This window comes from Bison bison, unplaced genomic scaffold, assembly GCF_000754665.1.
Source record: "Bison bison bison isolate TAMUID 2011002044 unplaced genomic scaffold, Bison_UMD1.0 scf7180017864139, whole genome shotgun sequence".
Taxonomy (NCBI): domain Eukaryota; kingdom Metazoa; phylum Chordata; class Mammalia; order Artiodactyla; family Bovidae; genus Bison; species Bison bison.
Window position 1 is genome coordinate 3,102,335 of NW_011494711.1, and position 25,369 is coordinate 3,127,703.

The following is a 25,369-nucleotide window of genomic DNA, read 5'->3' on the forward strand; positions in this document are numbered from 1 at the left end:
TGTTGGAAAAGTTATATGTCTCCTTTTTTAATATTCTGTCTAACTTGGTCATAACTTTCCTTTAAAGGAATAAGTGTCTTTTAGTTTCATGGCTGCAGTCAGCATCTGCAGTGATTTTGGAGCCCAGAAAAATAAAGTCAGCCACTGTTTCCACTGTTTCCCCATCTATTTGCCATGAAGTGATGGGACCAAATGCCATGATCTTCGTTTTCTGAATGTTGATCTGTAAACCAACTTTTTCACTCTCCTCTTTCACTTTCATCAAGAGGCTCTTTAGTTCTTCTTCACTTTCTGCCATAAGGGTGGTATCATCTTCATATCTAAGGTTATTGATATTTCTCCCAGCAATCTTGATTCCAGCTTGTGCTTCTTCCAGCCCAGCGTTTCTCATGATGTACTCTGCATATAAGTTAAATAAACAGGGTGACAATATACAGCCTTGACATCCTCCTTTTCCTATTTGGAACCAGTCAATCTGTTGTTCCATGTCCATTTCTAACTGTTGCTTCCTGACCAACCTAGACATTATATTAAAGCTCAGAGACGTTACTTTGCTGACAAGGGTCCATCTAACAAAGCTTTGTTTTTTCCAGTAGTCATGTATGGATATGAGAGTTGTTCTGTAAAGAAGGCTGAGTGCCAGAGAATTGATGCTTTTGAACTGTGGTGTTGGAGAAGACTATTGAGAGTTCCTTGGATAGCAAGTAGATCAAACCAGTTAATCCTACAGGAAACCAGTCCTGAATATTCATTGGAAGGGCTGATGCTGAAGCTGAATCTCCAGTACTTTGGCCACCTGATGCAAAGAGCCGACCCCCTGGAAAAGACCTTGATGCTGGGAAAGACTGAAGGCAGGAGGGGAAAGGGAGGAATGAGGATGAGATGGCTGGATAGTATCACCAACTCTATGGGCATGAGTTTTAGCAAACTCAAGGAGGTGGTGAAGGACAGGGAAGTCTTGAGTGCCGCAGTCTGTGGGGTTGCGAAGAGTCAGACACAACTGAACAACTTAATTGAAATGAGTAATCATATTATCTTATACTTAGAAATTTACTTATTTTACTTACACTGTTTGATATGAATAAAACAAATGAATTATTTTAAAAACAGATAACTAAATGTTGCTAATTTGGTAAGAATTTTATCCTGGATCAATTTCACTTAGTTCAGTTCAGTCACTCAGTCAGGTCGGATTCTTTGCAACCCCATGAACTGCAGCACACCAGGCCTCCCTGTCCATCATCAACTCCAGGAGTTTACCCAAACTCATGTCCATCAAGTCAGTGATGCCATCCAACCATCTCATCCTCTGTCATCCCCTTCTCCCCCTGCCCTCAAACTTTCCCAGCATCAGGGTCTTTTCCAGTGAGTCAGCTCTTCTCATTAAGTAGCCAAAGTATTGGAGTTTCAGCATCAGTCCTTCCAATGAGCACCCAGGACTGATCTCCTTTGATGGACTGGTTGAATCTCCTTGCAGTCCAAGGGACTCTCAAGAGTCTTCTCCAACACCACAGTTTAAATGCATCAATTCTTCGGCGCTCAGCTTTCTTCACAGTCCAGCTCTCACATCCATACATGACTACTGGAAAAACCATAGCCTTGATAGATGGACCTTTGTTGGCAAAGTAATGTCTCTGTTTTTTTAATACGCTTTCTAGGTTGGTCATAACTTTCCTTCCAAGGAGTAAGCGTCTTTTAATTTCATGTCTGCAGTCAGCATCTGCAGTGATTTTAGAGCCCAGAAAACTAAAGTCAGCCACTGTTTCCCCATCTATTTGCCATGAAGTGATGGGACCAGATACCATGATCATAGGTTTCTGAACGTTGAGCTTTAAGCCAACTTTTTCACTCTCCTTTTTCACTTTCATCAAGAGGCTCTTTAGTTCTTCTTCGCTTTATGCCATAAGGGTGATATTATCTGTGTATCTGAGGTTGTTGATATTTCTCCCAGCAATCTTGATTCCAGTTTGTGCTTCCTCCAGCCCGGCATTGCTCATGGTGTACTCTGCATAGAAGTTAAATAAGCAGGGTGACAATATACAGCCTTTACGTCCTCCTTTTCCTATTTGGAACCAGTCTGTTGTTCCATGTCCAGTTCTAACTGTTGCTTCCTGACCTGCGTACAGTTTTCTCAAGAGGCAGGTCAGGTAGTCTAGTATTGCCATCTCTTTCAGAATTACAGAGTTTATTTGATCCATGCAGTCAAAGGCTCTGGCATAGTCAATAAAGCAGAAATAGATGTTTTTCTGGAACTCTCTTGCTTTTTCCATGATCCAGTGGATGTTGGCAGTTTGATCTCTGGTTCCTCTGCCTTTTCTAAAACCAGCTTGAACATCTGAAAGCACATGGTTCATATATTGCTAAAGCCTGACTTGGAGAATTTTGAGCATTACTTTACTAGCGTGTGAGATGAGTGCAATTGTGCAGTAGTTTGAGCATTCTTTGGCATTGCCTTTCTTTGGGATTGGAATGAAAACTGACCTTTTCCAGTCCTGTGGCCACTGCTGAGTTTTCCAGATTTGCTGGCGTATTGAGTGGAGCACTTTCACAGCATCATCTTTTAGGATCAGTTTATTTGCTGTGAATATTAGTGTTTCTTGATAGATGTATATAAAGTTTTTTATTGTTAGAAAATTTAGTGTATATATAAATTTTCATGTGTTGTTCTTGTTTGATCACTATGTTGCATCTGACTTTTTGGGACCTTATGGGCTTCAGCATACCAGGCTGCAGTATCTCCCATAATTTGTTCAAATTCACATCCATTGAGTTGGTGAAGCTGCCTAACCACATCATCCTCTGCCTTGTCCTTCTCTTTTGTCTTCAATCTTTCCCATCATCAAGGTCTTTTCCAATGAGTCAGCTCTTTGCATCAGGTGATGAAAGTACTGGAACCTGAGCTTTAGTGTCAGTCCTTCCAATGAAAATACAGGATTGATTAACTTTAGAATTGACTGGTTTTGACTCCTTACAGGTCAATGGATTCTCAACGGTCTTCTCCAGTTCCACTATTTGAAAGCATCAGTTCTTCACTACTCAGTTTCCTTATGGTCCAGCTCTCACATCTGTACATGAAACCATAGCTTTGACTATATGGACCTTTGCTGGCAAAGTAATGTCTCTGCCTTTTAATATGCTGTCTAGGTTCATCATAGCTTTTCCTTCCAAGGAGCAAACCTCTTTTAATTTCATGTCCACAGTCATGTTGCAGTCACTGTCCACAGAGATTTTGGAGCCCAAGAAAATAAAATCTGTCACTATTTCCACTGTTACTCTTCTATTTGCCATGAAGTGATGGGACCAGATATCATGATGCTAGTTTTTTGAATGTTGAATTCTAAGCCAGCTTTTCAATCTTCTCTTTCACCGCCACCAAGAGGCTTTTTAGTTCATCTTCACTTTCTGCCATTGGAATGGTATCCTCTGCATATCTGGTTGTTGATATTTCTCCCAGCAATCTTGATTCCACCTTGTGATTCTTCCAGCCTGGCATTTCACACAATGTACTCTACTTATGAGTTAAATAAGAAGGGTCATAAAAACAGCCTTTTCATACTCCTTTCCCGATTTTGAAACAACCAATTGTTCCCTGAAAGGTTCTGCCTCTTGTTTCTTGATCCACATACAGGTATCTCAGAAGACAAACAAGGTGGTCTGGTATTCCCATTTCTTTAAGAATATTCACAGTTTGTTTTGATTCACAGAATCAAAAGGTTTCGTGTAATCAATGAAGCATTAGATGTTTTTCTTAATCCCCTTGCTTTCTCTATGATCCAGTGAGTGTTTGCAATTGGATCTGATACCTCTACCTTTTCTAAACCAAGCTTGTACTTGTAGAGAATTTTGGTTCATGTACTCTGAAGCTTAGCTTGAAGGATTTTAAGCATGACCTTACTAGCATGCAAAATGAGTGCAGTTATACAGTAGTTTGAACATTCTTTGGGATGGCCCTTATTTGGGATTGGACTGAGAACTGACCTTTTCCAGTATGGTGGCCAGTGCTGAGTTGTCCAAATTTGCTAACTGAGTACAGCACTTTAACAACATAATCTTTTAGGATTTTAAATAGTTCAGCTGAAACTTTATTACCTCCACTAGCTTTGTTTGTAGTAATTCTTCCTAAGGCCCCCTTGACTTTGCACTCCAGGATATCTGGCTGTTGGTGAGTTGACCATACCATCATGGATATCCAGGTCATTAAGACCTTTTTTGTATAGTTCTTCTGTGTTCTTGCCACCTCTTCCTAATCTCTTCTGCTTCTGTGTTAGGTCCTTACTGTTTATGTCCTTTATCATGGCCATACTTGCATGAAATGTTCCTTTGATATCTCCAGTTTTCTTGAAGATTTCTCTCATCTTTCCCATGCTACTGTTAACTCTTTTTTTTTTCTTTTTGCATTGTTCATTTAAGAAAGGTCTTCTAGCTATTCTCTGAAACTCTCCTTGGGTATGTCTTTCCCTTTCTCCTTTGCCTTTGCTTCTCTTCTTTCCTCAGGTATTTGTAAAGCCTCCTCAGACAACCACTTTGCCTTCTTGCATTTTTGGGAGGATGGTTTTGGCCACCACCTCCTGTACAATTTTATGAACCTCTGTTCTTAGTTCTTCAGTGACTCAGATCTAATCCCTTGACTCTGTTCATCACCTCCAGTACATAATCATACAGGGTTTGATTTAGGTCATACCTGAATGGCCTAGTGGTTTTCCCTACTTTGTTCAATTTGATTCTAAATGTTACAGTAAGGAGCTGAGCCTCGGTCAGGTCCAGGTCTTTTCCTATTTAGAGCTTCTCCATCTTTAACTGCAAAGAATATAATCAATCTGATTTCAGTATTGACCATTTGGTGATATCCAAGTGTAAAGTCACCTCTTGTGTTGTTGGGAAAGGGTGTTTACTATGACCAACATGTTCTCTTGAGAAAACTCTGTTAGACTTTGCCCTGCTTCATTTTGTACTACAAGGCCAAACTTGCCTGTTTTCTCTTGGCTTCCTCCTTTTGCATTCCTTTGATGAAAAGGCCATCCTTTTTCATTTATCTCTAGAAGGTCATGGAGGTCTTCATAGAACCCCATCAACTTCAGCTTCTTCGACAATCTTGGTTGGGGGCACAGACTTGAATTACCATGATGCTTAATGGTTTGCTTTGGAGACAAACTGAGATCATTCTTTCATTCTTGAAACTGCACCCAAGTACTATGTTTAGGACTCTGTTGTTGACTATGAGAGCTACTCCATTTCTTCTAAGCAATTCTTCCCCAAAGTAGTAGATATAATGGTCATCTGAATTAAATTTGCCTAATCCCATCCAAGTTGGAAGTGGTCAAACAGAAGATAGCATGAGTGAGCATCGACCTTTTCGGAATCAATGAACTAAAATGGAATGGATGAATTTAACTCAGATGACCATTATATCTACTACTGTGAGCAAGAATCCCTTAGAAAAAATGGAGTAGCCATCACAGTCAACTAAAGAGTCCGAAATGCTATAGTTGAATGCAATCTCAAAAATGACAGAATCATCTCTATTCATTTCCAAGGAAAACCATTCAATATCACAGTAACCCAGCTCTATGCCCCAACCAGTAATGCTGGAAAAGCTCAAGTTGAACGGTTCTATGAAGACCTACAATACATTCTAGAAATAACACCCAAAACATATGTCCTTTTCATTATAGAGGACTGGAATGCAAAAGTAGGAAGTCAAGAAATACCTGGAGTAACAGGCAAATTTAGCCTTGGAGTACAGAAGGAAGAGGGCAAAGGCAAATAGAGTTTTGCCAAGTGAATACACTGGTCATAGCAAACACCCTCTTCCAAAAACACAAGAGAGGATTCTACACATGGACATCACCAGATAGTCATTACTAAATCAGATTGATTATATTCTTTACAGCCAAAGATGGAGAAGCTCTATACAGTCAGAAAAAAGCAAGACCAGGAGCTGACTGTGGCTCAGATCATGAATTCCTTATTGCCAAATTCAGACTTAAACTGAAGAAACTAGGGAAAACCACTAGACCATTCGGTATGAGCTAAATCAAATCCCTTAACGATTATGTAGTGGAAGTGAGAAATAGATTTAAGGGATGAGATCTGATAGACTGCCTAAAGAACTATGGACAAAGGTTTGTGACATTGTACAGGAGGCAGGGAGCAAGACCATCCACAAGAAAAAGAAATACAAAAAAGCAAAATGGTTGTCTGAGGAGGCCTTATAAATAGCTGTGAAAAGAAGAGAAGCTAAAGGCAGAGGAGAAAGGGAATGATACATCCATTTGAATGCAGAGTTCCAAAGAATAGCAAGGAGAGATGAGAAACCCTTCCTCAGTGATCAATGCAAAGAAATAGAGGAAAACAATAGAATCAGAAAGACTAGAGATATCTTCAAGAAAATTCCAGGCATCAAGGGAACATTTCATGCAAAGATGTGTACAATAAAGGACAGAAATGGTATGGACCTAACAGGCAAAAGATATTAAGAAGAGGTGGCAAGAATACACAGAAGAGCTGTACAAAAAAGATCTTCACAACATTGTAAGTGATCACAATGGCATGATCACTCACCTAGAGCCAGACATCCTGGAATGTGAAGTCAAGTGGGCCTTAGAAAGCATCACTACGAACAAAGCAAGTGGAGGTGATGGACTGCCAGTTGAGCTATTTAAAAACCTGAAAGATAATGCTGTGAAAGTGCTGCACTCAATATGCCAGCAAATCTGGAAAACTCAGCAGTGGCCACAGGACTGGAAAAGGTCAGTTTTCATTCCAGTCCCAAAGAAAGGCAATGCCAGTTAGAATGCTCAAACTACCATACAGTTGCACTCATCTCACACGCTAGTCAAGTAATTCTTAAAATTCTCCAAGCCAGGCTTCAGTAATACATGAACCCTGAACTTCCAGATGTTCAAGCTGGTTTTAGAAAAGGCAGAGGAACCAGCAATCAAATTGCCAACATCCACTGGATCATCGAAAAAGCAAGAGAGTTCCAGAAAAACATCTATTTCTGCTTTATTAACTATGTGAAAGCCTTTGACTGTGTGGATCACAATAAACTGTGGAAAATTCTGAAAGAGATGGGAATACCAGACCACCTGACCTGCCTCTTGAGAAACCTGTATGCAGGTCACGAAGCAGCAGTTAGAACTAGATATGGAACAACAGACTTGTTCCAAATAGGAAAAGGAGTACATCAAGGCTATATTGTCACCCTGCTTATTTAACTTCTATGCAGAGTACATCATGAGAAACGCTGGGCTGGAGGAAGCACAAGCAGGAATCAAGATTGCTGGGAGAAATATCAATAATCTCAGATATGCAGATGACACCACCCTTATGGAAGAAAGTGAAGAAGAAGTAAAGAGCCTCTTGATGAAAGTGAAAGAGGAGAGTGAAAAAGTTGGCTTAAAACTCAGCGTTCAGAAAACATAGATCATGGCAGTTGTGAATCAGGGAAGTTGGATGTGGACAAGCAGCAGATGGCAAGAGTGAACATTGATATCTTAGGAATCAGTGAACTAAAACGGATGAAATTCAGTTCAGTTCAGTCGCACAGTCATATCTCACTCTTTGTGACCCTATGGATTGTTGCACGCTAAGTCTCCCTGTCCATCACCAACTCCAGGAGTTTACTCAAACTCACGTGTACTGAGTTGGTGATGCCATCCAACATTCTCTCCTCTGTTGTCCCCTTCTCCTCCCATCTTCAATCTTTCCCAGCATCAGGGTCTTCTCCAATGAGTCAGTTCTTTGCATCAGGTGGCCAAAGTATTGGAGTTTCAGCTTCAGCATCAGTCCTTCCAACAAATTTCAGGACTGATTTCCTTTAGGATGGACTGGTTGGATCTCCTTGCAGTCCAAGGGACTCTCAAGAGTCTTCTCCAACACCACAGTTCAAAAGCATCAATTCTTCGGCGCTCTTTTCTGGTTTCTTTTTTCTCAATAATTCACATTTTTCATGTTAAAACTTAAAATTATTCAAATTCAGACAGATTCTAATTTCTTCATTCTTTCATTCTTCTGATTGAATCTTCAATTTTAAATTTTCAGGTTATTCTTGATGGGGAACACATGTATACCTGTGGCGGATTCATTTTGATATTTGGCAAAACTAATACAATTATGTAAAGTTTAAAAATAAAATTTAAAATAAATAAATAAATCTTCTTTAGTTTATTCAATTTAAATCTTCAATTTATTCTCCTTTCCAAAAACCATTGTTCACAGTGATCCTATGGTAAGGGTTTAGATTGGCTCATAAATACTTCCTAAATTAATTTGAAATATAAAGAATTTGAACTTTGAATTTAGTGGGAAAAAATACTAGATTAATTCTTGATGACTGTTTTTAGCATCTGGAATTTTTAATTTTTGAAATAATATCTTTGAAATAAGGATACACTATAGTCTAAACCAGGTTTAATCTATTATTTTATTCTTTTCCTATGTTTACTTATCCATATTAATTTTACATGTTCCGTGGTTAGATTTTTGTCTTTGTGCTTAGATTTTGAAATGTGAAGTGTCTGAAGAGCTGTTTTACTATTTTCTTTTAGCAAGGTCTTATTAGAACTGTGGTTATTCACAGTCATAAACTGAAACCCTTCCCTAGTATAGTTCATCTTGGGCTTCCCAGGTGGTGCTAGTGGTAAAGATCCCAAAGCCAACACAGAAGACGTTAAGAGACATGGGTTCAGTCCCTGGGTCAGGAAGATCCCTTGGAGGAGAAAATGAATATCCACTCCAGTATTCCTGCCTGGAGAATCCCAAGGATAGTGGAGACTGATGGCAACAGTCCAGGGGGTTGCAAAGAGTCAGACATGACTGAAGCAACTTAGCACATATGTACTCATATGTGCTTAGTAGTTTATTTTTATAGTTTAGTAGTTTATCTTAGTTTATTTTTAATACTTTAAAAATAAAAACTTCTCTAATAAAATGAGTTCATTCTTTTCATAGAAAAAAATTTGATGACAGCTATATTATATGCTATAAGTTTTTCAATTTTAAATTATATAAGTCAATGCTTTTTGGTGTATTCACCTTGTTGTACATCAATTACCACTTATTTCAGAACATATTCATCACCCCAGAAAGGAACTCTGTACCCCTTACCAGTCAGTCTTCATTCCCCTCTATGCCAAGCCCTAGCAAACATTAGTCTTCTGTTAGTCTCTATGGATTTGCCTATTCTGAACATTTTACATACATAGAGTCATACACTGTTCTGCTTTTTGTGTCTTGCTCCTTTTACTTAGCATAATGTTTTCAAGTTACATTTATACTGTACCATGTGTCAAATTTTCATTCCTTTCATGACCAAATAATATTCCATTGCATGGGTGGTACTACATTTCATGTATTAATTCAGCAATTCATGATAGTTTATTCTTTTTGAATCAGTTATTATCAGTGACAAGAATTCTAAAACTGTCATTTGATACCAAGCAGTCTTTGATGTATGTTTTAGACATTAAAAATTGGTGATATGTTTTTTTAATTTTGGTGTGTTTTTAACCATTATAATAGATTTAAACTTCCCTTTCAAAACTAGAAAGTTCTGAATTCCAAAACACATGTGACTCCCAAAGGTTTTGGATTGGTATTGTGTAAACTATCTGGAATTAAGAGAAAAGGAGAATTTGGTCATCCATTAAGAATATATATTGTTTTTTCTAGGTAAACATTCACTTGACCCTGCCTGCCTTATTTCTGTAGCTAAAGTGCATCCTTTTTGAAAAGAGAGTTTCTCTTCTGTTTTCACCACCAGAAACTGAGTTCATTTTTGCTCTAGGTATAAAGTTGCAGCTTCTTTACATCTGTGAGCAGCTCATATCTATTAAAGAAGTTAACAGACTAAATCTCAAAAATCTGTATACTTTTCACTTTTCTAGCTACTTGCCTGTAACCTCCTTGAAAACAAAAACTATCGTTTATCTCTTTTTTTCTACAAGGCTGGCAAAGAGTTTCTACTCGTCTGTTTACCGGAGAAATAATGAATGAATATGTAGAGTGAATAAATATTATCACTTATTTTTCCTAATCTTTGATAGAGTGTTTATCAACATTTTTTAAATAAGTGTTAAATTTTTCAAGAAATGTCATTGATGTTTTCAGTTACAAAAAATGTTAGGAAACTTTATTATTAAAAATCAGATCAAAACCCAAAGCTTTATGAGGTATGATTACAAATCAAGGGGAATTGGACCTCTATAGTGAACATTCAGAGAAATAACATTTCTAAATATGATAAGTTACAAAAGCATAAAGTTTAGAAAACTATTACATAAAACTTCTATGAAGCCTGTAAATCTGTTTTTAATATCAGCAGATTTTAATTGCTAAATCAGAGAAAATTTTGCTCAAGAAAATTTTGAATATGATCCTCACCATATTCTTTTTTATACTGACTTAGAATATTTGCGTCTTCTAGGGGTTACTTTTGATTAGATAAATGCAACTTACAGATTTGATGACAGTCATCTTAAGGTAAATTTACAGGATTGATGGCATCACCGACTCAATGGACATGAGTTTAAGTGAACTCCGGGAGTTGGTGATGGACAGGGAGGCCTGGCGTGCTGCAGTTCATGGAGTCCAAAGAGTCAGACATGACGGCTGAACTGACTGACTGACAGGATTTATAGGATTTTTATGCTCCTCATTAATTGTTGGCACTGTTGTTGTTTAGTTCCTAAGTCATGTCTGACCTTTTTATGACCACATGGACTATAGCCCACCTGGCTTCTTCTGTCCATGTGGTTTTCCAGGAGTGGGTTGCCATCCCAGGGGATCTTCCTGACCCAGGAATCAAATCTGCATCTCCTGCATTGGCAAGCAGGTTCTTTACCACTGAGCCACCAGAAAAGCTCCCTCAGTGATTTTTGTTGTTATTGTTATTGTTCAGTCACTAAGTTGTGTCCAACTCTTTGTGACCCCATTGTCTGCAGCACACCAGGTTTCCTTGTCCTTCACTATCTCCCAGAGTTTGCTCAGATTCATGTCCATTATGTCTGTGATGCCATCCAACCATTCATCTTCTGTCACCCCCTTCCCCTCCTGCCCTCAATTTTTCCCTGCATGGGGGCCTTTTTCTGATGAATTGGCTCTTCACATCAGGTGGCCAAAGTGTTGGAGCTTCAGCTTCAGCATCAGTCCTTCCAGTGAATATTCAGGATTGATTTCTTTTCAGATTGACTGGTTTGATCTCCTTGCGGTCCAAGGGTCTCTCAAGAGTCTTCTCCAACACCACAGTTAAAAAGCATCCATTCTTCAGTGCTCAGCCTTCGTTCTGGGCCAACGTTCACATCCATACATGACCACTATACAAACCGTAGCTTTAACTGTATGGAAATTTGTCAGCAAAGTGTTATCCCTGCTTTTTCAATACACTAAGTTTGTCATAGCTTTTCTTCCAAGAAGCAAGCGTCTCTTAACTGCATGGCTGCAGTCAGCATCCACAGTGATTTTGGAGCCCAAGAAAATAAAATCTGTCACTGTTTCCACACTGTTTTTACTCATTGATTATATGTCACCAGAAGTTTCTTTGTACTTGCTGTCTTAAACCAACAGTCTATGAGACAGCAAATTTAAAAATGTAGGAGTTAAACAATTTAAACCTCTGTAATAATCACAAACAGCATGGGGCAAAGGAGGTCATCCAAGTGATCAGCTGCCAGAGTGGCTAAGATACAAGCATGCTTATCAGGTCTCTAGTATAGTCATTGAATCATATGCTTTAGGTGCTCTCAAATCATTCCATTAATTCCAATAACTCTACAGTTATTAATTTCTTAAAGTTGTAAACAGATATTATTACTGCCTCTAAAATTATGATCTCCTTGGAAAATTCTCTGACCGTCTAGATCAGAGATCAGCAAACTCTGTTAAAGGCCAGATAGTAAACATTTTAGACTTGGCTGACCAGCAGGTCCTCAACTGCTATTGGAGCATTTTGAAAGCAGTGACAGGTGATACATGAATAAATGAGCATAGTGTTTCTGCTTTATTTATGGACACTGAAATTTAAATTCCATATAATTTTCAGGTGTTGTGAATTTTTGTTGTAGTGATGCTTTTTGAAATGTTTAAAATATAAATACTATTCTTGGCTTGGGGGTGGGGCAAGGGGGCATACAAAAAAGGTGGCAAACCAGATTTGTTCACTGGTTGAAATTTGCCAGCCTCTGCTCTATGTTAAATCTAATGGTAGAGAAAATCAGCTATAGTATTACATTCTCAAACTCCTCCAACTCCTACCAGTTCTCTCATGCTGTCCCAAAGTGATTTGAGCTTATACCTGGTGACAAAAGATGTTCAACTTGTTACCAGCAGCTTCTGTGTAACCCCAGTAATGTTGCTTCTTTGTCCCACTTCACAAGTAGCTCACAAAAGTAAATAAAAGGAAATTTCAACACTGCCTGCTGTGAAACTAATTGTGTTTTGTTAAGATGATGTTCAGTTCAGTTGCTCAGTCACATCCGACTCTTTGCAACCCCATGGACCGCAGCACGCCAGGCTTCCCTGTCCATCACCAACTCCCGGAGCCTATTCAAACTCCTGTCCATCGCTTCAGTGATGCCATCTAACCATTTCATCCTCTGTTGTCCCCTTCTCCTCCCACCTGCAATCTTTCTCAGCATCAGGGTCTTTCCCATTGATTCAGTTCTTCAAGTCAGGTGGCCAAAGTATTGGAGCTTCAGCATCAGTCCTTCCAATGAATATTCAGGACGGATTTTTGGATGGACTGGTTGGATCTCCTCGCAGTCCGAGGGACTCTCAAGAGTCTTCTCCAACACCATAGTTCAAAAGCATCAATAATGGAAACAAAAGCTAGGAAACTTGGAAACCAGGCTGTAGTTGGTTCTTGTTGTTTAGTCATTAAGTCACATCTAGCTACTTCACTTTCACTTTTCACTTTCATGCATTGGAGAATGAAATGGCAACCCACTCCAGTGTTCTTGCCTGGAGAATCCCAGGGATGGGAAGCCTAGTGGGCTGCCATCTATGGGGTCGCACAGATTCGGACACAACTGGAGTGTAGCAGTAGCAGTAGCAGCTACTTTGTGACCCCATGGACGATAGCCCACCAGGCTTCTCTGTGCAAGAGATTCTCCAGGCAAGAATACTGGAGTGCGTTGCTGTTCTCATCTCCAGGGGACCTCCCTGACCCAGGGATTGAACCCATGTCTCCTGCATAGACAGACGGATTCTTTACCACCAAACCACCAGAGATGCCCCTCCTAGTTGGTTCTGTGCTGTATGCAAAGCTTAGTTACTCAGTCATGTCTGAGTCTTTGTGACCCCATGGATTGTAGCCCACCAGGCTCCTCTGTCCATGGGTTTCTCCAGGCAAGAACACTGGAGTAGGTATGCATTCCCTTCTCCAAAGGATCTTCCCAACCCAAGGATTGAACCCAGATCTCCTGTGCTACAGGCAGATTCTTTACTGTATGAGCCACCAGGGAAGCCCATGGTTGGTTCTACCACTACACAAAGTTCTGAAGTTTCTCAAACTTCTGAGGCTCCATTTTCTTTCCCGCTCCACTGTAAGAAGTACTGAGAGGCTCCATTGTGGTAGTCAATATGAAATCACTGGTAAAGTAAAAAGCATATAAAACATTGCATTTTATGTTGCAACAGTGTTGATGGTTGTACTCTGTTGTTTACTCATACATATGATTTCTTGCAGAATTTCCTATATATTCCCCTTGAAGATTAGGTATAGATTAAAGATCGCTAATAAACTTTCACAGGCATTTTACCTTTATACTTTCACACTTTTAAGCTACTCTCATCTCCTTACTCTATAGATGTATCAAATTCATTACTAATAGTGCTATGAAATTTTAAAATTATATCCCTCATATTCTTTCTTATTCCTTTATGAGGGCAGAGACTTTGTTTCATCACTGTTGTATCTTCAGTATCTAAAACAATATCTGGAATAGATTTGAGTCTCATAAATAATTTGAGTGAATCAAAAATAATCCCATATGTTAATTTGCTTTTCATTATCAAAAGGAATGTAGAAAGCTAATTAAATACATTATAAACAAAATGTATTTAAATACGGAAAATATGTAGGTTTCCAAAGGAAATCTATTTTTGCAGTTTTAATAAAATGTAGATCTATCCACAGATCCTTTAGGGTCCATGAGCCCCAGTTTTTAAAATATAGAAGAATATTTAACTTGTATCAGCAGGCACACAATCCATAACTATGATTGTGAAATTACTTCAACAGCATAAAAAAAAATGCAAGCTTTATTCGGTCTTTTTAATAAGCCCTTCTTCTGCACTTTTAAGTTATAAGATAAAGAACAATGGATTTATAAACTTTATTTTGGTTAAATTTCTTTTGGTTGCAACAAGAAAAACAGTTTGGCAAACTTACTTAAAAAGGGCATTTGCCTGGGAAGATACTAAAGTATCATGCATTTGACAGGCAGGAAGAAAAGAAACAAGGGTAGCTCTGGGGATTTCATCTTTCCCTAGAGTAGAGCACTTGATGAGGGCTCCCACTCACACATCCAAATTTCAGGCTACTAAAATAGAAATTCAGCTTGGATCACTGATGCATGCCTGAAAAGGTCAGCCAAAGTCAGAGAGTAGAATCACGCAGTAGAGCTATCAGTACTGAGAGCCACTGTTCAGTGCCAGGGTGATTTGAGAAGCTACATCATGAGATGTGTAGTCTTATTAATCTGACTTCAGAAAGTACATTTATTTTATATCTATTAATGTCTCAAAATGAAATATTATACTGAAAGCTGCAGGACATCTTTGTCCACTGACAATTAGATAAATTTACAATTATGAATTTTAATGTGCCAAATCACCCACTGCCATATTAATTAATGGCTTAATATCTCATGATACAGCGAATTTAATGCAGTGGCAATATAGCATAGAGACTTAGTATAGACCTTTGAACTAGACTTGCATGGCTTCATATCTAGCTCTCCCACTTTATTGGCTATGAAAGTTTGGACAAATTGATCTCTGACCCTTATTTTTGCTGTCTATAAAGAGGAAGTTTATCAGTGAGCTTTTGCTGTACTACAAACCACCACGAAAATCTCACTGGCATGCCACAATAAGCATTTAGTTCTTGCTCAGAAATCTGTGGGTAAGAGGAGTAGGTCTGATCCAGACTGGACTCAACCAGATGTGGGTTCAAGTGGAAGATGCATCTGGGTCTGTGCCTCATGTCTCATCTTCCTTGGACCTGTAGCTACCTGAAACATTTTTTCCTCAGAGACTAAGGCAAGATAGCAAGGAAGAAACCAAGTTGCTAAAGCATACATATTTCAAGGCTCTGCTTGTGTGTTGTCTGCTGTTACCCTATTTGGTCAAAGCAAGGCATGTGGCCAGTTCCAAACTCAAAGAGCAGAGAGGTATATATGCACCTCCTGTGGTCACATGGTAGGGAAAAGGAGGAGTAATCCAGGCTACCACAGGGGTTGATATTGGTATCTAGCTAGTACAGATGTTTTAAGTTTAATAATATAATGTAAGAACTTAGAATAATACCTGGCACACAGTAAATGCTAAATAAATATTTGTTATTATTAGGCATACTCTTCAGCAGAAACTTACACAAAAGTTGAGTATTCTGTATCTGTGACATAAAGTGGTTATTTGACAAGTGTATCACTTCATTTGAGTTAAACATACATGCTTAAATTTAAGTAAAAACTAGTTTCTGTTTTTTAATTGTAGGTTAGATAAACAAGATTATATGTCTTTGAGATGAGCCAGTCAACTTCTGGGATAGTCAGAGTGATTACTGCCTCAGTTATTTAACTGTTAGTAAAATCGTGGAACTACTAAAGATTGAGTTCTGCCCTCTCATTTTAGAGATAATGTGTTGGGTCAAGAATGGTGAAATATCTAAATCAAAGAGAAAAAGGTAGATAGATGGAAGATGAATGGTTAAGTGATAAATAGATAAGTAGTTAAATAGAAAATGGGAACACAAAGAAGCACCTAGATTTCTGGAATTCTGTTGAGCTCAGGTGTTGTTTCCTGTTGTTTTATCTAAATGTTATCATATTTTTTTCTTTCAATGAACTATACAAGAAGAAATCATTTTAAGAGTCTTTCAAAATAATTTTTTCAACTTTTCCTTCAATTGAGAAGAATATTATTATTATAGAATAGGATTTATTTATAATATTAAGAATAAAAACTAATCTTTACAGAGGATTACTTACCCTTTCATCTAATATTTTTGAGTACTTATCTGTTAGCCACTGGGCATGCAGCACGAAAAAAAAATTGGTATTGTAAGCTTACATTACTTAAAGGAGACAGGCAATAAATAAATAAATATATATTATATTCCACAATTCTTTACCTGCGATTCTAAAATCCAAAAGCTCTGAAACAAAGTTTTTGCAACTCATAAAGATAAAACCTGACCTAATATTAACTTGTTGAGTAGTAAAACTAATAAGAACTATTTGTTGCCTTTTTATAAATATCACTTAGAATATATGTTTTGCTTTTAAAGATATTGACATTTTATTTCAGGGTGCTCAGAGTCGGGAGGGAGAAGGCAATGGCACCCCACTCCAGTACTCTTGCCTGGAAAATCCCATGGATGGAGAAGCCTGGTGGGCTGCAGTCCATGGGGTCGCTAAGAGTCGGACACGACTGAGTGACTTCACTTTCACTTCTCACTTTCATGCATTGGAGAAGGAAATGGCAACCCACTCCAGTGTTCTTGCCTGGAGAATCCCAGGGACGGGGGAGCCTGGTGGGCTACTGTCTATGGGGTCGCACAGAGTCGGACACGACTAAAGCGACGCAGCAGCAGCAGCAGAGTCAGGAGAGAGAGTGCATAATTATAGTACGTTTACCATATTACCTATAAAAACTCAATACTTAATTACAAGACCTATCTGGTCCCTTAGGGATTATGTTGGGTTGTATAATATCTAGAAAGTACTCTGCCTGGAACTGAAGCATGTATGGTATAGAAAATGAGGATCAGTAGGGAGAGGGGTGAGTGATGGAGGGTGGAAAAGTTGTTTAGCTAGTAATAAAAGAAAACCTCTCTGGGTGGTGACGTTTGAGTAAATTCTTGAAACATGTGATGTTGCTGTCAGAGAAAAGAATATTTCAGACATTGGGAACAGGCATGTGGCTGTGTGGAGAAGTGTTCCAGTCTGAGGAAGGACCAGGGTCAAAGACCTAAACTGAAAGTGTGCTTGCTGCTGCTGCTAAGTCGCTTCAGTCATGTCTGACTCTGTGCGACCTCATAGACGGCAGTCCACCAGGCTCCCCCATCCCTGGGATTCTCCAGGCAAGAACACTGGAGTGGGTTGCCATTTCCTTCTCCAATGCGTGAAAGTGAAAAGTGAAAGTGAAGTCACTCAGTCATGTCCGACTCTTAGCAACCCCATGGACTGTAGCCCCCCAGGCTCCTTGGTCCATGGGATTTTCCAGGCAAGAGTACTGGAGTGGGGTGCCATTAGCATATTTATAAACTAGGATTTGGATGCCCGGCAAGGAGAAGTATGTTAGGATAGGTATCAGAGGGTGCCCAATCATTTAAGGCAATGTAATGCTTTGGATTTTATCATGGATGCTCTAGGGTATCTTTGAAGGATTTTGACTAAGAGTGTCTAAAGTCCAATTTTCTTTTTAAAAATATTGATATGTTGCACTGTAGATAATAAAAAGGACCCTCTTTTGCTCTGTGGATAATAGATGGCTATAGTACCAAAGATGAGAAAAAATAAATGATCATAACTAGATGAAACTGAGAAATTAAATGGTAACTGGTCATTTTAAACCAAATAATCTTGATTGTACTTTAAAATAGATATCCATTGAGTACATGCTGTACTTGAATTAATAACCTAAATATTATTTAACTATGATGTTTTTTCTTTCTAGATTTTTCTCTCATTATTAGGGCTGAGAAACTTAGCTTGGTCATGATAATAATACTATTCTCTATCTTCTTCCCTCTTCCAGAGAGTTTTCTGTTCTGCCTACTGGGAAACAACTAGAGGAAAGAGCCCTAAACTTGAAATGATAAGAATTGGTTTCTTGTGTTGGCCCTGCCACCATTTGATTGTAAAAATGGTTGAGTTGTTTAACCTGTCTGGATTTCAGTTTCCTATCCTGAAAGATATGGGGATTGAGTCATCTGATATAGCTCTTTCTTACCTGGAGTTATATATTTAGCAAGTCCTGTGTGTAAGACTAAAACTCTGTGATTCTTAATGAGACCTAATTAAGAATCACAAAATGTTCTTAAATATAAATCTAAAAAAATGTAGAATAACTGGATATCTGTCTAAAATTTATGCTTATTTTCCTTTTAACAGGACCAGGGAAATAAACACCAGAAGACAAGAACACGGAATATTTTCCTTCATCAGTCCGTAGAAGTATAATCCTCCTCTAATTTTATCAAACACAAAGGAATGACTACCTTGACAGATGGCCACAGAGGATGTCAACAATTTTTTGGAGGCAAGTAATGAAATATATGTGCTATGAGTTTTATATTATTAAGTATATAAAAACAAATATAATTATGTTTTAGAAAAAATAAAACATATTTTTAATACTTTTTCTATCATAACTATTTATCCCTTCCTGTTTTTTCCCCTGAGCACTATTTCATGTATAAAATTATTGTAAGCTGCTTTTACCCTAACCTGGAGTACTATATAGTATATAGGACTCATTATATCCCTAAATACAAAAACAATTAAATAATAGCAATTAAGTACCCAAGTTTAAAAACAGGGCTCTTTACATCTCTCTTGGACACATATATAACTACAAATACTAAAGTTACTTATGAAGTTAGAATTATTTTCTATTTATTTTAAAAGTATCTATACCATATAGAGGGCTTCCCTGGTGGCTCAGAGGATAAAACGTCTGCTTGCAATGCCGGAGACCCGGGTTTGATCCCGACCCAGGTCGGGAAGATCCCTTGGAGAAGGAAATGGCAACCCACTCCAGTACTCTTGCCTGGAAAATCCCATGGACTGAGAAGCCTGGTAGGCTACAGTCCGTGGGGTCGTAAAGAGTCAGACACAACTGAGACACTTCACTTTCATTTTATACCATATGTAATTTTTTTTGAAATTTTTGCATTTCCTGGTTATTTTAAACAACTATTCTAAAGTGCTCTAAAATCTTGGGAGGTCATCCCTTTACATCCCTGTTGTTGTGCAGTCACTCAGTCGTGTCTGACTCTTTGTGACCCAGTGGACTGTAGCACACAAGGCTTCCCTCTCCTTCACCATCTCCCAGAGCTTGCTCAAACTCATGTCCACTGAGTCTGTGATGCCATCTAGCCATCTTGTCCTCTGTCTTCCCCTTCTCCTCCTGCCTTCAATCTTTCCAAGCATCAGGGTCTTTTCTAATGTGTTGGCTCTTCAAATCAGGTAACCAAAGTATTGGAGCTTCAGCTTCAGCATCAGTCCTTCCAATGAATATTCAGAGTTGATTTCCTTTAGGATGGACTGATTTGATCTCCTTGCAGTCCAAAGGACTCTCAAGAGTCCTCTCCAACACCACGGTTCAAAAGTATCAATTCTTTGGCATTCAGCCTTCTTGACCATCCAACTCTAACATCCGTACACGATTGCTGGAAAAACCATAGCTTTGACTATACGGACCTTTGTTAGAGAAGTAATGTCTTTGCTTTTTAAAATACTGGCTAGGTTTGTCATAGCTTTTCTTTCAAGGAATAAGCATCTTTTAATTTTATAGCTACGGTCACCATCTGCAGTGATTTTACGTCCCTAGCAGCTTTATATTTTGTGAGAATCATCCATCCCAAAATCCCATTGAACTTTCATTACTTTCACAACAGCTCTTATTGCTCCTGCAAAAATAGCAGACCAAGAATTGTAGACCACAGTTCCTTCTTCAAAACTGAAATTAATTGCATTACCCTCTAAAGGGGATTTGCTTGGAAAGAAATTGACTGCATTATAAAGAAAAAAATAATAAATATAAGGAATCTGTCTTCTCCACTTCCATGAAAAATAAAGGATTATGTAAATAATATGAAATGAAATAAAGGTAAACTCATAAAAACTTGAGTAGAATGCAGTAAAATTGAATTTCTCCAAGCATTTTATACAAACAAAGAAACTGTAGAGATGTTCAGAATTTTTAATTTACCATTAATTCAACTCATAGGCCTAAGGTCATCCAGCAAATGAGTTTGCTTTTTAAGTTGAACATAAAGGACTGCTTTCTAAGTGAAGGAGACCATAAATGTTTAAAAAGCCCAGTGTGGAGCTTCTGAGTTTTCTTTCAGTAACTAGAGTCAAAATTAATTTTTGCTTTTCTGCTGGGGAAAATTTCATCTAATTACATTCAAATTATTCTGCAACTTTTTGGATAGCAAATCCTGATCACCAAAGAAAAGAAAAAGCAGCTGTGTTGCCCTTTCCTCATAGTTATAAGAATAGCATTATTATGCAGTCACTAGGCTTTATAGAACCATAAGTGATTATCCGCTGGTTGCCTTCTGGCAGAGAGACACCTAAACCTTTCTGAACTGCTGATAATGTATGCCTTCTCTTTTTAAGGATCTTCAAAGAAATAGATTTCATTGCTTCCTTCAGTAAACCAATATAATATAACAGCTGTCAGGAGTTAGGGAGATATTTCTTTACCCTTTTATTCAGTGACTGTTTCTAAAAATTCTTTTCTCAGAATTACATTTTAATCATGATGTAAATCTTCTCTTAATTTGGTAGATATAATTTACCTATTTAAGAAAATATTTCAAACTGACCCATTGCTCAATTAATGAAAATAGTTCCCATAAACAATGCTTCCATATAAGCAACCTGTTGTTGAGTTTCTTTCTCTGATATTTCCTTTTTTAACTTACCCACATGTCATATCTTATTTTGGTCTTCAGTTATTCTTTAATCACAGCATCATATCAATGCCTTATAGCTGTAATTTATCTTTCTTCCACATTATATTAAAAACCAGCTCTTTTTTCTCTTTGAATTGCATTCTATATTTGACCATGTCATTAATAAGCCACAGATATTTATAATTCTAATCAAAAGGGCTGACTCATTTCACATATTTTAAGGTTTATTTGCAAACTATGTTTTATAAAAAAATTTAGTAGTTAGAAAGGCAGTCAGAACATAGTGGGTATGACTTACAAGCTTGCTATTCAAGAACACAAATTCCTAGGACAGATTGACAAACCACAACTGTGCCACCCCCACCAACTGTGTTAACTTGGGCAGATTATTGATTGTCTTTGTCCCTCAATTTGTACATCTTTAAATTTGAGAATAATAATTATAAGGGTTAAATGGGACTGATAATGTAAGTAAATAGCTTAGCTGCCTAACACTTGTATAATTCAATAAGTAGTTGATGCAGTTTTTCTACTTTTTGCAAAATGAATGTAAACAGGTTTCCTTATAGTAGTAAACTGAACTCTTGCAAAAGCAATAATGAATTTATCCATTATACTCATGCCAAATTTCTTTTGCATCATGTTTGTTGTACTTCTAGTAAATTTTATTCACATTGAAGTTTCCCAATGAGCAATTTTAAAGTTTATTTTTTAAACATGTAAAATATAGTTTATCCAAAAATAATCATTAAAAAATATTTTTTAAAAAATTGTTGTTAACATTTTAGCCTCATGAAAACTATGTATATTCCAAATTTTTTAAGAAAGTTTACTTGGATATTCATGGAATCACTGCCTGCCCTAAAATTTTGACTTCTTATCAACCACTGTTATTTGGAGAAATATCTCATGTGCAAGGCAGAATGATTTGATGAATTTTCTCATTTGTATTAAATATCTTTTATATATACATTGATCAGGTATTTATTTAATCTGAGAAACTGATTTGATATTTCACTGGAAAGATAAAAGTGAATAGGCAGTTTGGTTCTCTGTTAACATTTCTGTAAGAGATATCACAAACTGGGTGATTTAAGTTAACAAAAATGTATTATCTCGCAATCCTTGACACTAGAAGTCTGAAGTTGAATTGTCCACAGGGGCATACTGTTTTGATGGCATTGGGGAGAATCTGCTCTATGCCTTTTTCTTAGCTTCTGTGATGGTGATGTTCCTTGGCATTTACTGGTTTATAAACTCATCACTCCAATCTCTGCCTCCCTCATCACATGGTTTTCTCCTTGTGTGTCTTTGTCTCTTCTCTTATTGTAAGGATACACTCATGTTGGATTCAGCATGACTTGATCTTAATTTGATTAACAATTTCCAAAATAAGGTCACTCATAGGTGTTGAGTCTTAAGATTTGAATGTATCTTTCCGGGGAACACAATTCAGCAATAGCACTGTCTTTTTATGTACATATATGTTCTGGGCATCCCATGTGGTTCGGTGGTAAAGAATCTGCCTGCCAGTGAAGGAGAGAGGTTCAGTCCCTGGGTTGGGAAGATCCTCTGGAGGAGGAAATGGCAACCTACTCCAGTATTCTTGCCTGGAAAATCCCATGGTCAGGGGAACCTGGTGGCCTGCAATCCATAGCATTGCAAAAGAATCAAACACGCTTTAGCAACTGAACAACAACAACATGTGGTATACAGATCATCAGTACATTTTTATCACATCTTTTCTGTATTCATTGCCCATGTATTTAGACAATTTTCATACATTTTACATGTAATAAAACTTATTCAGGGTGTGTACTCTTATTTCAGCCCATCAATAAAAGGATTTTATATATGTTTTCTTCTCTTTGAGCTTCTGAAAGGAAGGAAGGTGAAACATAAAATCCTATTGTAGGCTCCTTGTATTTTTCCATTCTTGCATAAAGTTTCCAAAACATACTTTTCTTGCAGGTAAAACGGGCTCAAGTTACTCTTTGCATGTAATCGGCACTGAATAATGTTTATGAATTAAATGAAGAAAGTTATAATTATGCCCTTGCTTATAGACAGCATCCAGAAGGATTGCTATTGCAAGATAAGCTAAAAGAACTCAATTATACACCATTTATGTTAAATATTTTCCTTGAATTTGGTATAAAAGATAAACATAGGTAGGCACAAGAGAGTTTGCAGTGCATAAAAATGAAATATGTTCTGTATTTCCCGGAACTTAATCCTTAAGAACTCAAGGCTTTGGCTTACATTTTTATCTAATTTTCTAAAAGTTGAAACTTTGTGGAGAAAAAAAAGCAAAATACATGGTTAAATGACTAGTTGACTGTGTATTTCAGGAATGGGATCTGATTTTCCAAACTATGGATCAAATTAGTAAGGTGGTGGTTCTTCACACTTACCCTGGGAAAGTTTTTTAAAAACACAGATGTTTTGATCCTATCTCTACTGGTTAATCTTGATTCTGCCAATTACTAGTTGCATGAGTTTGAGCATTATTTAGTCCACTGAATCAAATTCAAGAGTAGAAGATTTTCCAGACAGGGAAAGACAAGTATCATGTTATATCCTCTGTATGTGAAATCTAAGAAAATTATACAAAGGAATTTATTTTCAAATAGAAATAGACTCACAAACTTAGGAAACAAACTTATGGTTATCAAATGGGAAAGAAGGGAAGGGATAAATCAGGGATTTAGATTTAATATATACACAGTACTATATAGAAAATAGATAAATAAGGACCTATCATATAGCACAGGGGACTACATTTAATACCTTCTAATAACTTATAATGGAAAAAGTCTGAAAAAGAATACGTGTATGTGTATAATTGAATCACTTTGCTGTACACCTGAAACATTGTAAATCAAGTATACTTCAGTAAATAGTGGACTTTTGGGTGAGAATGTACCTCACAAAAATTGGGAATAAAATATTTACTTAGAGATGTGCTGATCTAATTAGGAAAACTTGGAACTGAAAAACAGGGGATTTGAAATTTTAAAAAGGCAAATAAAACAATAAAGACTTTATAGTATGAAGAAGATCAGTAACAGTAAATATCCTCTATCTCTGGCAAAAAACAAATCTGGTGAAAATGTAAGGAAATTGTACTTTTCCCTCAAATGTCGATATTCAGAGGCCAAGGATACATCTGAAACTGGAATGGACTGATTTCTTAGAATGGAGGATTTAACATCAATGGAGTATTCCCTGTAAAACTGAATTACCATTTGCTAGGTCAGGAAGCAACAGTTAGAACTGGACATGGAACAACAGTCTGGTTCCAAATAGGAAAAGGAGTACGTCAAGGATGTATATTGTCACCCTGCTTATGTAACTTATATGCAGAGAGCATCATGAGAAACGCTGGGCTGGAAGAAGCACAAGCTGGAATCAAGATTACTGGGAGAAATATCAATAACCTCAGATATGCAGATGACACCACCCTTATGGCAGAAAGTGAAGAGGAACTAAAAAGCCTCTTGATGACAGTGAAAGAGGAGAGAGAAAACGTTGGCTTAAAGCTCAACATTCAGAAAACTAAGATCATGGCATCTGGTCCCATCACTTCTTGAGAAATAGATGAGGAAACAGCGGCTGACTTTATTCTTTTGGGCTCCAAAATCACTTCAGATGGTGATTGCAGCCATGAAATTAAAAGACGCTTACTCCTTGGAAGGAAAGTTATAACCAACCTGCTGCTGCTAAGTCACTTCAGTCGTGTCCAACTCTGTGTGACCCCATAGACGGCAGCCCACCAGGCCCCCCTGTCCCTGGGATTCTCCAGGCCAGAACACTGGAGTGGGTTGCCATTTCCTTCTCCAATGCATGAAAGTGAAAAGTGAAAGGGAAGTCCCTCAGTCGTGTCCGACTTGTAGCGAACCCATGGACTGCAGCCTACCAGGCTCCTCCGTCCATGGGATTTTCCAGGCAAGAGTACTGGAGTAGGGTGCCATTGCCTTCTCTGATGACCAACCTAGATAGCATATTAACAAGCAGAGACATTACTTTGCTGACAAAGGTCCGTCTAGTCAAGACTGGTTTTTCCAGTGGTCATGTATGGATGTGAGAGTTGGACTGTGAAGAAAGCTGAGTGCTGAAGAATTGATGCTTTTGAACTGTGGTGTTGGAGAAGACTCTTGCAAATCCCGTGGACTGCAAGGAGATCCAACCAGTCCATCTTAAAGGAGATCAGTCCTGGGTGTTCATTGGAAGGACTGATGCTGAAGCTGAAACTCCAATACTTTGGCCACCTCATGCAAATAGTTGACTCATTGGAAAAACTCTGATGCTGGGAGGGATTGGGGGCAGGAGAAGAAGGGGACGACAGAGGATGAGATGGCTGGATGGCATCACCAACTTGATGGACATGAGCTTGAGTGAACTCTGGGAGTTGGTGATGGACAGGGAGGCCTGGTGTGGCTGCGATTCATGGGGTCGCAAAGAGTCGGAAACGACTGAGTCACTGAACTGCACTAA

The 25,369-nt window shown here is 37.9% G+C and overlaps 1 long non-coding RNA gene across 2 annotated transcripts in view; it reads left to right on the forward strand.

The window, feature by feature from the left end:
• LOC104988601 overlaps positions 1 to 25,369 on the forward strand; it is a 368,482-nt gene that overhangs the window by 152,576 nt on the left and 190,537 nt on the right. For both annotated transcript variants that reach the window (XR_825261.1, XR_825260.1), the window contains exon 3: positions 18,339 to 18,486. This is a non-coding gene — a long non-coding RNA (uncharacterized LOC104988601). The remainder of the gene's footprint in view (positions 1 to 18,338; positions 18,487 to 25,369) is intronic.